Source organism: Ambystoma mexicanum, unplaced genomic scaffold (assembly GCF_040938575.1).
Source record: "Ambystoma mexicanum isolate Mex_15411 unplaced genomic scaffold, UKY_AmexF1_1 Mex_scaf176, whole genome shotgun sequence".
Classification (NCBI taxonomy): Eukaryota; Metazoa; Chordata; class Amphibia; order Caudata; family Ambystomatidae; genus Ambystoma; species Ambystoma mexicanum.
Window position 1 is genome coordinate 15,006 of NW_027182409.1, and position 9,766 is coordinate 24,771.

General features: G+C 49.0%; 37 non-coding genes across 37 annotated transcripts; all 37 read left to right on the forward strand.

The window, feature by feature from the left end:
• Positions 1 to 49: 49 nt before the first annotated feature.
• On the forward strand, positions 50 to 168 carry LOC138555127 (5S ribosomal RNA). Its single transcript, XR_011297916.1, has one exon. It is a non-coding gene; the product is annotated as a 5S ribosomal RNA (ribosomal RNA).
• A 106-nt stretch (positions 169 to 274) lies between these two features.
• LOC138555138 (5S ribosomal RNA) lies at positions 275 to 393 on the forward strand. Its single transcript, XR_011297927.1, has one exon. It is a non-coding gene; the product is annotated as a 5S ribosomal RNA (ribosomal RNA).
• Positions 394 to 867: 474 nt separating this feature from the next.
• Positions 868 to 986, forward strand: LOC138555149 (5S ribosomal RNA). The gene has a single exon (XR_011297938.1). It is a non-coding gene; the product is annotated as a 5S ribosomal RNA (ribosomal RNA).
• A 106-nt stretch (positions 987 to 1,092) lies between these two features.
• LOC138555160 (5S ribosomal RNA) lies at positions 1,093 to 1,211 on the forward strand. The gene has a single exon (XR_011297949.1). It is a non-coding gene; the product is annotated as a 5S ribosomal RNA (ribosomal RNA).
• Positions 1,212 to 1,685: 474 nt separating this feature from the next.
• LOC138555021 (5S ribosomal RNA) lies at positions 1,686 to 1,804 on the forward strand. The gene has a single exon (XR_011297812.1). It is a non-coding gene; the product is annotated as a 5S ribosomal RNA (ribosomal RNA).
• A 106-nt stretch (positions 1,805 to 1,910) lies between these two features.
• Positions 1,911 to 2,029, forward strand: LOC138555171 (5S ribosomal RNA). Its single transcript, XR_011297956.1, has one exon. It is a non-coding gene; the product is annotated as a 5S ribosomal RNA (ribosomal RNA).
• A 106-nt stretch (positions 2,030 to 2,135) lies between these two features.
• Positions 2,136 to 2,254, forward strand: LOC138555175 (5S ribosomal RNA). The gene has a single exon (XR_011297958.1). It is a non-coding gene; the product is annotated as a 5S ribosomal RNA (ribosomal RNA).
• A 106-nt stretch (positions 2,255 to 2,360) lies between these two features.
• On the forward strand, positions 2,361 to 2,479 carry LOC138555176 (5S ribosomal RNA). The gene has a single exon (XR_011297959.1). It is a non-coding gene; the product is annotated as a 5S ribosomal RNA (ribosomal RNA).
• Positions 2,480 to 2,585: 106 nt separating this feature from the next.
• LOC138555177 (5S ribosomal RNA) lies at positions 2,586 to 2,704 on the forward strand. The gene has a single exon (XR_011297960.1). It is a non-coding gene; the product is annotated as a 5S ribosomal RNA (ribosomal RNA).
• A 106-nt stretch (positions 2,705 to 2,810) lies between these two features.
• On the forward strand, positions 2,811 to 2,929 carry LOC138555128 (5S ribosomal RNA). Its single transcript, XR_011297917.1, has one exon. It is a non-coding gene; the product is annotated as a 5S ribosomal RNA (ribosomal RNA).
• Positions 2,930 to 3,035: 106 nt separating this feature from the next.
• LOC138555057 (5S ribosomal RNA) lies at positions 3,036 to 3,154 on the forward strand. Its single transcript, XR_011297848.1, has one exon. It is a non-coding gene; the product is annotated as a 5S ribosomal RNA (ribosomal RNA).
• Positions 3,155 to 3,260: 106 nt separating this feature from the next.
• LOC138555178 (5S ribosomal RNA) lies at positions 3,261 to 3,379 on the forward strand. The gene has a single exon (XR_011297961.1). It is a non-coding gene; the product is annotated as a 5S ribosomal RNA (ribosomal RNA).
• A 106-nt stretch (positions 3,380 to 3,485) lies between these two features.
• On the forward strand, positions 3,486 to 3,604 carry LOC138555099 (5S ribosomal RNA). Its single transcript, XR_011297888.1, has one exon. It is a non-coding gene; the product is annotated as a 5S ribosomal RNA (ribosomal RNA).
• Positions 3,605 to 3,710: 106 nt separating this feature from the next.
• On the forward strand, positions 3,711 to 3,829 carry LOC138555179 (5S ribosomal RNA). Its single transcript, XR_011297962.1, has one exon. It is a non-coding gene; the product is annotated as a 5S ribosomal RNA (ribosomal RNA).
• A 474-nt stretch (positions 3,830 to 4,303) lies between these two features.
• LOC138555180 (5S ribosomal RNA) lies at positions 4,304 to 4,422 on the forward strand. The gene has a single exon (XR_011297963.1). It is a non-coding gene; the product is annotated as a 5S ribosomal RNA (ribosomal RNA).
• A 106-nt stretch (positions 4,423 to 4,528) lies between these two features.
• On the forward strand, positions 4,529 to 4,647 carry LOC138555181 (5S ribosomal RNA). Its single transcript, XR_011297964.1, has one exon. It is a non-coding gene; the product is annotated as a 5S ribosomal RNA (ribosomal RNA).
• A 106-nt stretch (positions 4,648 to 4,753) lies between these two features.
• Positions 4,754 to 4,872, forward strand: LOC138555087 (5S ribosomal RNA). Its single transcript, XR_011297876.1, has one exon. It is a non-coding gene; the product is annotated as a 5S ribosomal RNA (ribosomal RNA).
• Positions 4,873 to 4,978: 106 nt separating this feature from the next.
• Positions 4,979 to 5,097, forward strand: LOC138555022 (5S ribosomal RNA). Its single transcript, XR_011297813.1, has one exon. It is a non-coding gene; the product is annotated as a 5S ribosomal RNA (ribosomal RNA).
• A 106-nt stretch (positions 5,098 to 5,203) lies between these two features.
• LOC138555182 (5S ribosomal RNA) lies at positions 5,204 to 5,322 on the forward strand. Its single transcript, XR_011297965.1, has one exon. It is a non-coding gene; the product is annotated as a 5S ribosomal RNA (ribosomal RNA).
• A 106-nt stretch (positions 5,323 to 5,428) lies between these two features.
• Positions 5,429 to 5,547, forward strand: LOC138555183 (5S ribosomal RNA). The gene has a single exon (XR_011297966.1). It is a non-coding gene; the product is annotated as a 5S ribosomal RNA (ribosomal RNA).
• Positions 5,548 to 5,653: 106 nt separating this feature from the next.
• Positions 5,654 to 5,772, forward strand: LOC138555184 (5S ribosomal RNA). The gene has a single exon (XR_011297967.1). It is a non-coding gene; the product is annotated as a 5S ribosomal RNA (ribosomal RNA).
• A 106-nt stretch (positions 5,773 to 5,878) lies between these two features.
• Positions 5,879 to 5,997, forward strand: LOC138555186 (5S ribosomal RNA). Its single transcript, XR_011297969.1, has one exon. It is a non-coding gene; the product is annotated as a 5S ribosomal RNA (ribosomal RNA).
• A 106-nt stretch (positions 5,998 to 6,103) lies between these two features.
• Positions 6,104 to 6,222, forward strand: LOC138555129 (5S ribosomal RNA). The gene has a single exon (XR_011297918.1). It is a non-coding gene; the product is annotated as a 5S ribosomal RNA (ribosomal RNA).
• A 106-nt stretch (positions 6,223 to 6,328) lies between these two features.
• Positions 6,329 to 6,447, forward strand: LOC138555187 (5S ribosomal RNA). Its single transcript, XR_011297970.1, has one exon. It is a non-coding gene; the product is annotated as a 5S ribosomal RNA (ribosomal RNA).
• Positions 6,448 to 6,553: 106 nt separating this feature from the next.
• LOC138555188 (5S ribosomal RNA) lies at positions 6,554 to 6,672 on the forward strand. The gene has a single exon (XR_011297971.1). It is a non-coding gene; the product is annotated as a 5S ribosomal RNA (ribosomal RNA).
• Positions 6,673 to 6,778: 106 nt separating this feature from the next.
• LOC138555088 (5S ribosomal RNA) lies at positions 6,779 to 6,897 on the forward strand. Its single transcript, XR_011297877.1, has one exon. It is a non-coding gene; the product is annotated as a 5S ribosomal RNA (ribosomal RNA).
• Positions 6,898 to 7,003: 106 nt separating this feature from the next.
• LOC138555023 (5S ribosomal RNA) lies at positions 7,004 to 7,122 on the forward strand. Its single transcript, XR_011297814.1, has one exon. It is a non-coding gene; the product is annotated as a 5S ribosomal RNA (ribosomal RNA).
• A 106-nt stretch (positions 7,123 to 7,228) lies between these two features.
• On the forward strand, positions 7,229 to 7,347 carry LOC138555189 (5S ribosomal RNA). The gene has a single exon (XR_011297972.1). It is a non-coding gene; the product is annotated as a 5S ribosomal RNA (ribosomal RNA).
• A 106-nt stretch (positions 7,348 to 7,453) lies between these two features.
• On the forward strand, positions 7,454 to 7,572 carry LOC138555190 (5S ribosomal RNA). The gene has a single exon (XR_011297973.1). It is a non-coding gene; the product is annotated as a 5S ribosomal RNA (ribosomal RNA).
• A 106-nt stretch (positions 7,573 to 7,678) lies between these two features.
• Positions 7,679 to 7,797, forward strand: LOC138554838 (5S ribosomal RNA). The gene has a single exon (XR_011297634.1). It is a non-coding gene; the product is annotated as a 5S ribosomal RNA (ribosomal RNA).
• Positions 7,798 to 7,903: 106 nt separating this feature from the next.
• LOC138554839 (5S ribosomal RNA) lies at positions 7,904 to 8,022 on the forward strand. Its single transcript, XR_011297635.1, has one exon. It is a non-coding gene; the product is annotated as a 5S ribosomal RNA (ribosomal RNA).
• Positions 8,023 to 8,128: 106 nt separating this feature from the next.
• On the forward strand, positions 8,129 to 8,247 carry LOC138555130 (5S ribosomal RNA). The gene has a single exon (XR_011297919.1). It is a non-coding gene; the product is annotated as a 5S ribosomal RNA (ribosomal RNA).
• Positions 8,248 to 8,353: 106 nt separating this feature from the next.
• On the forward strand, positions 8,354 to 8,472 carry LOC138555059 (5S ribosomal RNA). The gene has a single exon (XR_011297850.1). It is a non-coding gene; the product is annotated as a 5S ribosomal RNA (ribosomal RNA).
• A 106-nt stretch (positions 8,473 to 8,578) lies between these two features.
• Positions 8,579 to 8,697, forward strand: LOC138554840 (5S ribosomal RNA). Its single transcript, XR_011297636.1, has one exon. It is a non-coding gene; the product is annotated as a 5S ribosomal RNA (ribosomal RNA).
• A 106-nt stretch (positions 8,698 to 8,803) lies between these two features.
• On the forward strand, positions 8,804 to 8,922 carry LOC138555100 (5S ribosomal RNA). The gene has a single exon (XR_011297889.1). It is a non-coding gene; the product is annotated as a 5S ribosomal RNA (ribosomal RNA).
• Positions 8,923 to 9,028: 106 nt separating this feature from the next.
• On the forward strand, positions 9,029 to 9,147 carry LOC138554841 (5S ribosomal RNA). Its single transcript, XR_011297637.1, has one exon. It is a non-coding gene; the product is annotated as a 5S ribosomal RNA (ribosomal RNA).
• Positions 9,148 to 9,621: 474 nt separating this feature from the next.
• On the forward strand, positions 9,622 to 9,740 carry LOC138554842 (5S ribosomal RNA). Its single transcript, XR_011297638.1, has one exon. It is a non-coding gene; the product is annotated as a 5S ribosomal RNA (ribosomal RNA).
• Positions 9,741 to 9,766: the final 26 nt, after the last annotated feature.

The following is a 9,766-nucleotide window of genomic DNA, read 5'->3' on the forward strand; positions in this document are numbered from 1 at the left end:
AGGTCTAGCCGACTAGATGCTTAAAAGTACAAAACTCACTAGGCCCAGAGCCTACGGCCACACCACACTGAATGCGCCCGATCTCGTCTGATCTCGGAAGCTAAGCAGTGTCGGGCCTAGTTAGTACCTGGATGGGAGACCGCCTGGGAATACCAGGTGCTGTAGGCTTTTTTGTGCTCCAAATTCAGGAAGTGAGCCATTTCTCAATTGCCTTTCAAAACTGCAAGGTCTAGCCGACTAGATGCTTAAAAGTACAAAACTCACTAGGCCCAGAGCCTACGGCCACACCACACTGAATGCGCCCGATCTCGTCTGATCTCGGAAGCTAAGCAGTGTCGGGCCTAGTTAGTACCTGGATGGGAGACCGCCTGGGAATACCAGGTGCTGTAGGCTATTTTGTGCTCCATGATTAGTAATTGCACAACTTCTCAATTACTTTTCAAATTTGGTATGTTTCCAAAATAATTTTATCCCGTTTTATAGCGGAAATGTTGGACAACATTATGAGGGCTGGAGCTACCTATTTACATATAATTAGCATACAGGTAGTGTGTTCATGGGTAATAAATCGACTTTCACATGTAATGCAGTACAGAGAATATTGAGTCCTTCAAGAGGCATGAAAGAAAGCCGTTATTGTGTTGATTGTTCTCTCCACCTCCCTGCAACAGAAACAGGATGGATGGATTAAAGTTATCCTACCAGACATAGGAGTCCTGAATGGGCCCACCAGTCTTATATATCTCGCCTGATCGAGCCTGATCGAGCGCTGATCGAGCGATGAGCGTGGTATCATGTTGCAAGTGGCTGCATGGCTTAGCTTACTAAATGCAAATGCATAAGAGTAATATTCTTAGCATTTCTAGAGCCTACGGCCACACCACACTGAATGCGCCCGATCTCGTCTGATCTCGGAAGCTAAGCAGTGTCGGGCCTAGTTAGTACCTGGATGGGAGACCGCCTGGGAATACCAGGTGCTGTAGGCTTTTTTGTGCTCCAAGTTCAGGAAGTGAGCCATTTCTCAATTGCCTTTCAAAACTGCAAGGTCTAGCCGACTAGATGCTTAAAAGTACAAAACTCACTAGGCCCAGAGCCTACGGCCACACCACACTGAATGCGCCCGATCTCGTCTGATCTCGGAAGCTAAGCAGTGTCGGGCCTAGTTAGTACCTGGATGGGAGACCGCCTGGGAATACCAGGTGCTGTAGGCTATTTTGTGCTCCATGATTAGTAATTGCACAACTTCTCAATTACTTTTCAAATTTGGTATGTTTCCAAAATAATTTTATCCCGTTTTATAGCGGAAATGTTGGACAACATTATGAGGGCTGGAGCTACCTATTTACATATAATTAGCATACAGGTAGTGTGTTCATGGGTAATAAATCGACTTTCACATGTAATGCAGTACAGAGAATATTGAGTCCTTCAAGAGGCATGAAAGAAAGCCGTTATTGTGTTGATTGTTCTCTCCACCTCCCTGCAACAGAAACAGGATGGATGGATTAAAGTTATCCTACCAGACATAGGAGTCCTGAATGGGCCCACCAGTCTTATATATCTCGCCTGATCGAGCCTGATCGAGCGCTGATCGAGCGATGAGCGTGGTATCATGTTGCAAGTGGCTGCATGGCTTAGCTTACTAAATGCAAATGCATAAGAGTAATATTCTTAGCATTTCTAGAGCCTACGGCCACACCACACTGAATGCGCCCGATCTCGTCTGATCTCGGAAGCTAAGCAGTGTCGGGCCTAGTTAGTACCTTGATGGGAGACCGCCTGGGAATACCAGGTGCTGTAGGCTTTTTTGTGCTCCAAGTTCAGGAAGTGAGCCATTTCTCAATTGCCTTTCAAAACTGCAAGGTCTAGCCGACTAGATGCTTAAAAGTACAAAACTCACTAGGCCCAGAGCCTACGGCCACACCACACTGAATGCGCCCGATCTCGTCTGATCTCGGAAGCTAAGCAGTGTCGGGCCTAGTTAGTACCTGGATGGGAGACCGCCTGGGAATACCAGGTGCTGTAGGCTTTTTCGTGCTCCAAGTTCAGGAAGTGAGCCATTTCTCAATTGCCTTTCAAAACTGCAAGGTCTAGCCGACTAGATGCTTAAAAGTACAAAACTCACTAGGCCCAGAGCCTACGGCCACACCACACTGAATGCGCCCGATCTCGTCTGATCTCGGAAGCTAAGCAGTGTCGGGCCTAGTTAGTACCTGGATGGGAGACCGCCTGGGAATACCAGGTGCTGTAGGCTTTTTTGTGCTCCAAATTCAGGAAGTGAGCCATTTCTCAATTGCCTTTCAAAACTGCAAGGTCTAGCCGACTAGATGCTTAAAAGTACAAAACTCACTAGGCCCAGAGCCTACGGCCACACCACACTGAATGCGCCCGATCTCGTCTGATCTCGGAAGCTAAGCAGTGTCGGGCCTAGTTAGTACCTGGATGGGAGACCGCCTGGGAATACCAGGTGCTGTAGGCTTTTTTGTGCTCCAAGTTCAGGAAGTGAGCCATTTCTCAATTGCCTTTCAAAACTGCAAGGTCTAGCCGACTAGATGCTTAAAAGTACAAAACTCACTAGGACCAGAGCCTACGGCCACACCACACTGAATGCGCCCGATCTCGTCTGATCTCGGAAGCTAAGCAGTGTCGGGCCTAGTTAGTACCTGGATGGGAGACCGCCTGGGAATACCAGGTGCTGTAGGCTTTTTTGTGCTCCAAGTTCAGGAAGTGAGCCATTTCTCAATTGCCTTTCAAAACTGCAAGGTCTAGCCGACTAGATGCTTAAAAGTACAAAACTCACTAGGCCCAGAGCCTACGGCCACACCACACTGAATGCGCCTGATCTCGTCTGATCTCGGAAGCTAAGCAGTGTCGGGCCTAGTTAGTAACTGGATGGGAGACCGCCTGGGAATACCAGGTGCTGTAGGCTTTTTTGTGCTCCAAGTTCAGGAAGTGAGCCATTTCTCAATTGCCTTTCAAAACTGCAAGGTCTAGCCGACTAGATGCTTAAAAGTACAAAACTCACTAGGCCCAGAGCCTACGGCCACACCACACTGAATGCGCCCGATCTCGTCTGATCTCGGAAGCTAAGCAGTGTCGGGCCTAGTTAGTACCTGGATGGGAGACCGCCTGGGAATACCAGGTGCTGTAGACTTTTTTGTGCTCCAAATTCAGGAAGTGAGCCATTTCTCAATTGCCTTTCAAAACTGCAAGGTCTAGCCGACTAGATGCTTAAAAGTACAAAACTCACTAGGCCGAGAGCCTACGGCCACACCACACTGAATGCGCCCGATCTCGTCTGATCTCGGAAGCTAAGCAGTGTCGGGCCTAGTTAGTACCTGGATGGGAGACCGCCTGGGAATACCAGGTGCTGTAGGCTTTTTTGTGCTCCAAGTTCAGGAAGTGAGCCATTTCTCAATTGCCTTTCAAAACTGCAAGGTCTAGCCGACTAGATGCTTAAAAGTACAAAACTCACTAGGCCCAGAGCCTACACCCACACCACACTGAATGCGCCCGATCTCGTCTGATCTCGGAAGCTAAGCAGTGTCGGGCCTAGTTAGTACCTGGATGGGAGACCGCCTGGGAATACCAGGTGCTGTAGGCTTTTTTGTGCTCCAAATTCAGGAAGTGAGCCATTTCTCAATTGCCTTTCAAAACTGCAAGGTCTAGCCGACTAGATGCTTAAAAGTACAAAACTCACTAGGCCCAGAGCCTACGGCCACACCACACTGAATGCGCCCGATCTCGTCTGATCTCGGAAGCTAAGCAGTGTCGGGCCTAGTTAGTACCTGGATGGGAGACCGCCTGGGAATACCAGGTGCTGTAGGCTATTTTGTGCTCCATGATTAGTAATTGCACAACTTCTCAATTACTTTTCAAATTTGGTATGTTTCCAAAATAATTTTATCCCGTTTTATAGCGGAAATGTTGGACAACATTATGAGGGCTGGAGCTACCTATTTACATATAATTAGCATACAGGTAGTGTGTTCATGGGTAATAAATCGACTTTCACATGTAATGCAGTACAGAGAATATTGAGTCCTTCAAGAGGCATGAAAGAAAGCCGTTATTGTGTTGATTGTTCTCTCCACCTCCCTGCAACAGAAACAGGATGGATGGATTAAAGTTATCCTACCAGACATAGGAGTCCTGAATGGGCCCACCAGTCTTATATATCTCGCCTGATCGAGCCTGATCGAGCGCTGATCGAGCGATGAGCGTGGTATCATGTTGCAAGTGGCTGCATGGCTTAGCTTACTAAATGCAAATGCATAAGAGTAATATTCTTAGCATTTCTAGAGCCTACGGCCACACCACACTGAATGCGCCCGATCTCGTCTGATCTCGGAAGCTAAGCAGTGTCGGGCCTAGTTAGTACCTGGATGGGAGACCGCCTGGGAATACCAGGTGCTGTAGGCTTTTTTGTGCTCCAAGTTCAGGAAGTGAGCCATTTCTCAATTGCCTTTCAAAACTGCAAGGTCTAGCCGACTAGATGCTTAAAAGTACAAAACTCACTAGGCCCAGAGCCTACGGCCACACCACACTGAATGCGCCCGATCTCGTCTGATCTCGGAAGCTAAGCAGTGTCGGGCCTAGTTAGTACCTGGATGGGAGACCGCCTGGGAATACCAGGTGCTGTAGGCTTTTTTGTGCTCCAAGTTCAGGAAGTGAGCCATTTCTCAATTGCCTTTCAAAACTGCAAGGTCTAGTCGACTAGATGCTTAAAAGTACAAAACTCACTAGGACCAGAGCCTACGGCCACACCACACTGAATGCGCCCGATCTCGTCTGATCTCGGAAGCTAAGCAGTGTCGGGTCTAGTTAGTACCTGGATGGGAGACCGCCTGGGAATACCAGGTGCTGTAGGCTTTTTTGTGCTCCAAGTTCAGGAAGTGAGCCATTTCTCAATTGCCTTTCAAAACTGCAAGGTCTAGCCGACTAGATGCTTAAAAGTACAAAACTCACTAGGCCCAGAGCCTACGGCCACACCACACTGAATGCGCCCGATCTCGTCTGATCTCGGAAGCTAAGCAGTGTCGGGCCTAGTTAGTACCTTGATGGGAGACCGCCTGGGAATACCAGGTGCTGTAGGCTTTTTTGTGCTCCAAGTTCAGGAAGTGAGCCATTTCTCAATTGCCTTTCAAAACTGCAAGGTCTAGCCGACTAGATGCTTAAAAGTACAAAACTCACTAGGCCCAGAGCCTACGGCCACACCACACTGAATGCGCCCGATCTCGTCTGATCTCGGAAGCTAAGCAGTGTCGGGCCTAGTTAGTACCTGGATGGGAGACCGCCTGGGAATACCAGGTGCTGTAGGCTTTTTCGTGCTCCAAGTTCAGGAAGTGAGCCATTTCTCAATTGCCTTTCAAAACTGCAAGGTCTAGCCGACTAGATGCTTAAAAGTACAAAACTCACTAGGCCCAGAGCCTACGGCCACACCACACTGAATGCGCCCGATCTCGTCTGATCTCGGAAGCTAAGCAGTGTCGGGCCTAGTTAGTACCTGGATGGGAGACCGCCTGGGAATACCAGGTGCTGTAGGCTTTTTTGTGCTCCAAATTCAGGAAGTGAGCCATTTCTCAATTGCCTTTCAAAACTGCAAGATCTAGCCGACTAGATGCTTAAAAGTACAAAACTCACTAGGCCCAGAGCCTACGGCCACACCACACTGAATGCGCCCGATCTCGTCTGATCTCGGAAGCTAAGCAGTGTCGGGCCTAGTTAGTACCTGGATGGGAGACCGCCTGGGAATACCAGGTGCTGTAGGCTTTTTTGTGCTCCAAGTTCAGGAAGTGAGCCATTTCTCAATTGCCTTTCAAAACTGCAAGGTCTAGCCGACTAGATGCTTAAAAGTACAAAACTCACTAGGACCAGAGCCTACGGCCACACCACACTGAATGCGCCCGATCTCGTCTGATCTCGGAAGCTAAGCAGTGTCGGGCCTAGTTAGTACCTGGATGGGAGACCGCCTGGGAATACCAGGTGCTGTAGGCTTTTTTGTGCTCCAAGTTCAGGAAGTGAGCCATTTCTCAATTGCCTTTCAAAACTGCAAGGTCTAGCCGACTAGATGCTTAAAAGTACAAAACTCACTAGGCCCAGAGCCTACGGCCACACCACACTGAATGCGCCTGATCTCGTCTGATCTCGGAAGCTAAGCAGTGTCGGGCCTAGTTAGTAACTGGATGGGAGACCGCCTGGGAATACCAGGTGCTGTAGGCTTTTTTGTGCTCCAAGTTCAGGAAGTGAGCCATTTCTCAATTGCCTTTCAAAACTGCAAGGTCTAGCCGACTAGATGCTTAAAAGTACAAAACTCACTAGGACCAGAGCCTACGGCCACACCACACTGAATGCGCCCGATCTCGTCTGATCTCGGAAGCTAAGCAGTGTCGGGCCTAGTTAGTACCTGGATGGGAGACCGCCTGGGAATACCAGGTGCTGTAGGCTTTTTTGTGCTCCAAGTTCAGGAAGTGAGCCATTTCTCAATTGCCTTTCAAAACTGCAAGGTCTAGCCGACTAGATGCTTAAAAGTACAAAACTCACTAGGCCCAGAGCCTACGGCCACACCACACTGAATGCGCCCGATCTCGTCTGATCTCGGAAGCTAAGCAGTGTCGGGCCTAGTTAGTACCTGGATGGGAGACCGCCTGGGAATACCAGGTGCTGTAGGCTTTTTTGTGCTCCAAGTTCAGGAAGTGAGCCATTTCTCAATTGCCTTTCAAAACTGCAAGGTCTAGTCGACTAGATGCTTAAAAGTACAAAACTCACTAGGACCAGAGCCTACGGCCACACCACACTGAATGCGCCCGATCTCGTCTGATCTCGGAAGCTAAGCAGTGTCGGGTCTAGTTAGTACCTGGATGGGAGACCGCCTGGGAATACCAGGTGCTGTAGGCTTTTTTGTGCTCCAAGTTCAGGAAGTGAGCCATTTCTCAATTGCCTTTCAAAACTGCAAGGTCTAGCCGACTAGATGCTTAAAAGTACAAAACTCACTAGGCCCAGAGCCTACGGCCACACCACACTGAATGCGCCCGATCTCGTCTGATCTCGGAAGCTAAGCAGTGTCGGGCCTAGTTAGTACCTTGATGGGAGACCGCCTGGGAATACCAGGTGCTGTAGGCTTTTTTGTGCTCCAAGTTCAGGAAGTGAGCCATTTCTCAATTGCCTTTCAAAACTGCAAGGTCTAGCCGACTAGATGCTTAAAAGTACAAAACTCACTAGGCCCAGAGCCTACGGCCACACCACACTGAATGCGCCCGATCTCGTCTGATCTCGGAAGCTAAGCAGTGTCGGGCCTAGTTAGTACCTGGATGGGAGACCGCCTGGGAATACCAGGTGCTGTAGGCTTTTTCGTGCTCCAAGTTCAGGAAGTGAGCCATTTCTCAATTGCCTTTCAAAACTGCAAGGTCTAGCCGACTAGATGCTTAAAAGTACAAAACTCACTAGGCCCAGAGCCTACGGCCACACCACACTGAATGCGCCCGATCTCGTCTGATCTCGGAAGCTAAGCAGTGTCGGGCCTAGTTAGTACCTGGATGGGAGACCGCCTGGGAATACCAGGTGCTGTAGGCTTTTTTGTGCTCCAAATTCAGGAAGTGAGCCATTTCTCAATTGCCTTTCAAAACTGCAAGATCTAGCCGACTAGATGCTTAAAAGTACAAAACTCACTAGGCCCAGAGCCTACGGCCACACCACACTGAATGCGCCCGATCTCGTCTGATCTCGGAAGCTAAGCAGTGTCGGGCCTAGTTAGTACCTGGATGGGAGACCGCCTGGGAATACCAGGTGCTGTAGGCTTTTTTGTGCTCCAAGTTCAGGAAGTGAGCCATTTCTCAATTGCCTTTCAAAACTGCAAGGTCTAGCCGACTAGATGCTTAAAAGTACAAAACTCACTAGGACCAGAGCCTACGGCCACACCACACTGAATGCGCCCGATCTCGTCTGATCTCGGAAGCTAAGCAGTGTCGGGCCTAGTTAGTACCTGGATGGGAGACCGCCTGGGAATACCAGGTGCTGTAGGCTTTTTTGTGCTCCAAGTTCAGGAAGTGAGCCATTTCTCAATTGCCTTTCAAAACTGCAAGGTCTAGCCGACTAGATGCTTAAAAGTACAAAACTCACTAGGCCCAGAGCCTACGGCCACACCACACTGAATGCGCCTGATCTCGTCTGATCTCGGAAGCTAAGCAGTGTCGGGCCTAGTTAGTAACTGGATGGGAGACCGCCTGGGAATACCAGGTGCTGTAGGCTTTTTTGTGCTCCAAGTTCAGGAAGTGAGCCATTTCTCAATTGCCTTTCAAAACTGCAAGGTCTAGCCGACTAGATGCTTAAAAGTACAAAACTCACTAGGCCCAGAGCCTACGGCCACACCACACTGAATGCGCCCGATCTCGTCTGATCTCGGAAGCTAAGCAGTGTCGGGCCTAGTTAGTACCTGGATGGGAGACCGCCTGGGAATACCAGGTGCTGTAGACTTTTTTGTGCTCCAAATTCAGGAAGTGAGCCATTTCTCAATTGCCTTTCAAAACTGCAAGGTCTAGCCGACTAGATGCTTAAAAGTACAAAACTCACTAGGCCGAGAGCCTACGGCCACACCACACTGAATGCGCCCGATCTCGTCTGATCTCGGAAGCTAAGCAGTGTCGGGCCTAGTTAGTACCTGGATGGGAGACCGCCTGGGAATACCAGGTGCTGTAGGCTTTTTTGTGCTCCAAGTTCAGGAAGTGAGCCATTTCTCAATTGCCTTTCAAAACTGCAAGGTCTAGCCGACTAGATGCTTAAAAGTACAAAACTCACTAGGCCCAGAGCCTACACCCACACCACACTGAATGCGCCCGATCTCGTCTGATCTCGGAAGCTAAGCAGTGTCGGGCCTAGTTAGTACCTGGATGGGAGACCGCCTGGGAATACCAGGTGCTGTAGGCTTTTTTGTGCTCCAAATTCAGGAAGTGAGCCATTTCTCAATTGCCTTTCAAAACTGCAAGGTCTAGCCGACTAGATGCTTAAAAGTACAAAACTCACTAGGCCCAGAGCCTACGGCCACACCACACTGAATGCGCCCGATCTCGTCTGATCTCGGAAGCTAAGCAGTGTCGGGCCTAGTTAGTACCTGGATGGGAGACCGCCTGGGAATACCAGGTGCTGTAGGCTATTTTGTGCTCCATGATTAGTAATTGCACAACTTCTCAATTACTTTTCAAATTTGGTATGTTTCCAAAATAATTTTATCCCGTTTTATAGCGGAAATGTTGGACAACATTATGAGGGCTGGAGCTACCTATTTACATATAATTAGCATACAGGTAGTGTGTTCATGGGTAATAAATCGACTTTCACATGTAATGCAGTACAGAGAATATTGAGTCCTTCAAGAGGCATGAAAGAAAGCCGTTATTGTGTTGATTGTTCTCTCCACCTCCCTGCAACAGAAACAGGATGGATGGATTAAAGTTATCCTACCAGACATAGGAGTCCTGAATGGGCCCACCAGTCTTATATATCTCGCCTGATCGAGCCTGATCGAGCGCTGATCGAGCGATGAGCGTGGTATCATGTTGCAAGTGGCTGCATGGCTTAGCTTACTAAATGCAAATGCATAAGAGTAATATTCTTAGCATTTCTAGAGCCTACGGCCACACCACACTGAATGCGCCCGATCTCGTCTGATCTCGGAAGCTAAGCAGTGTCGGGCCTAGTTAGTACCTGGATGGGAGACCGCCTGGGAATACCAGGTGCTGTAGGCTTTTTTGTGCTCCAAGTTCAGGAAGTG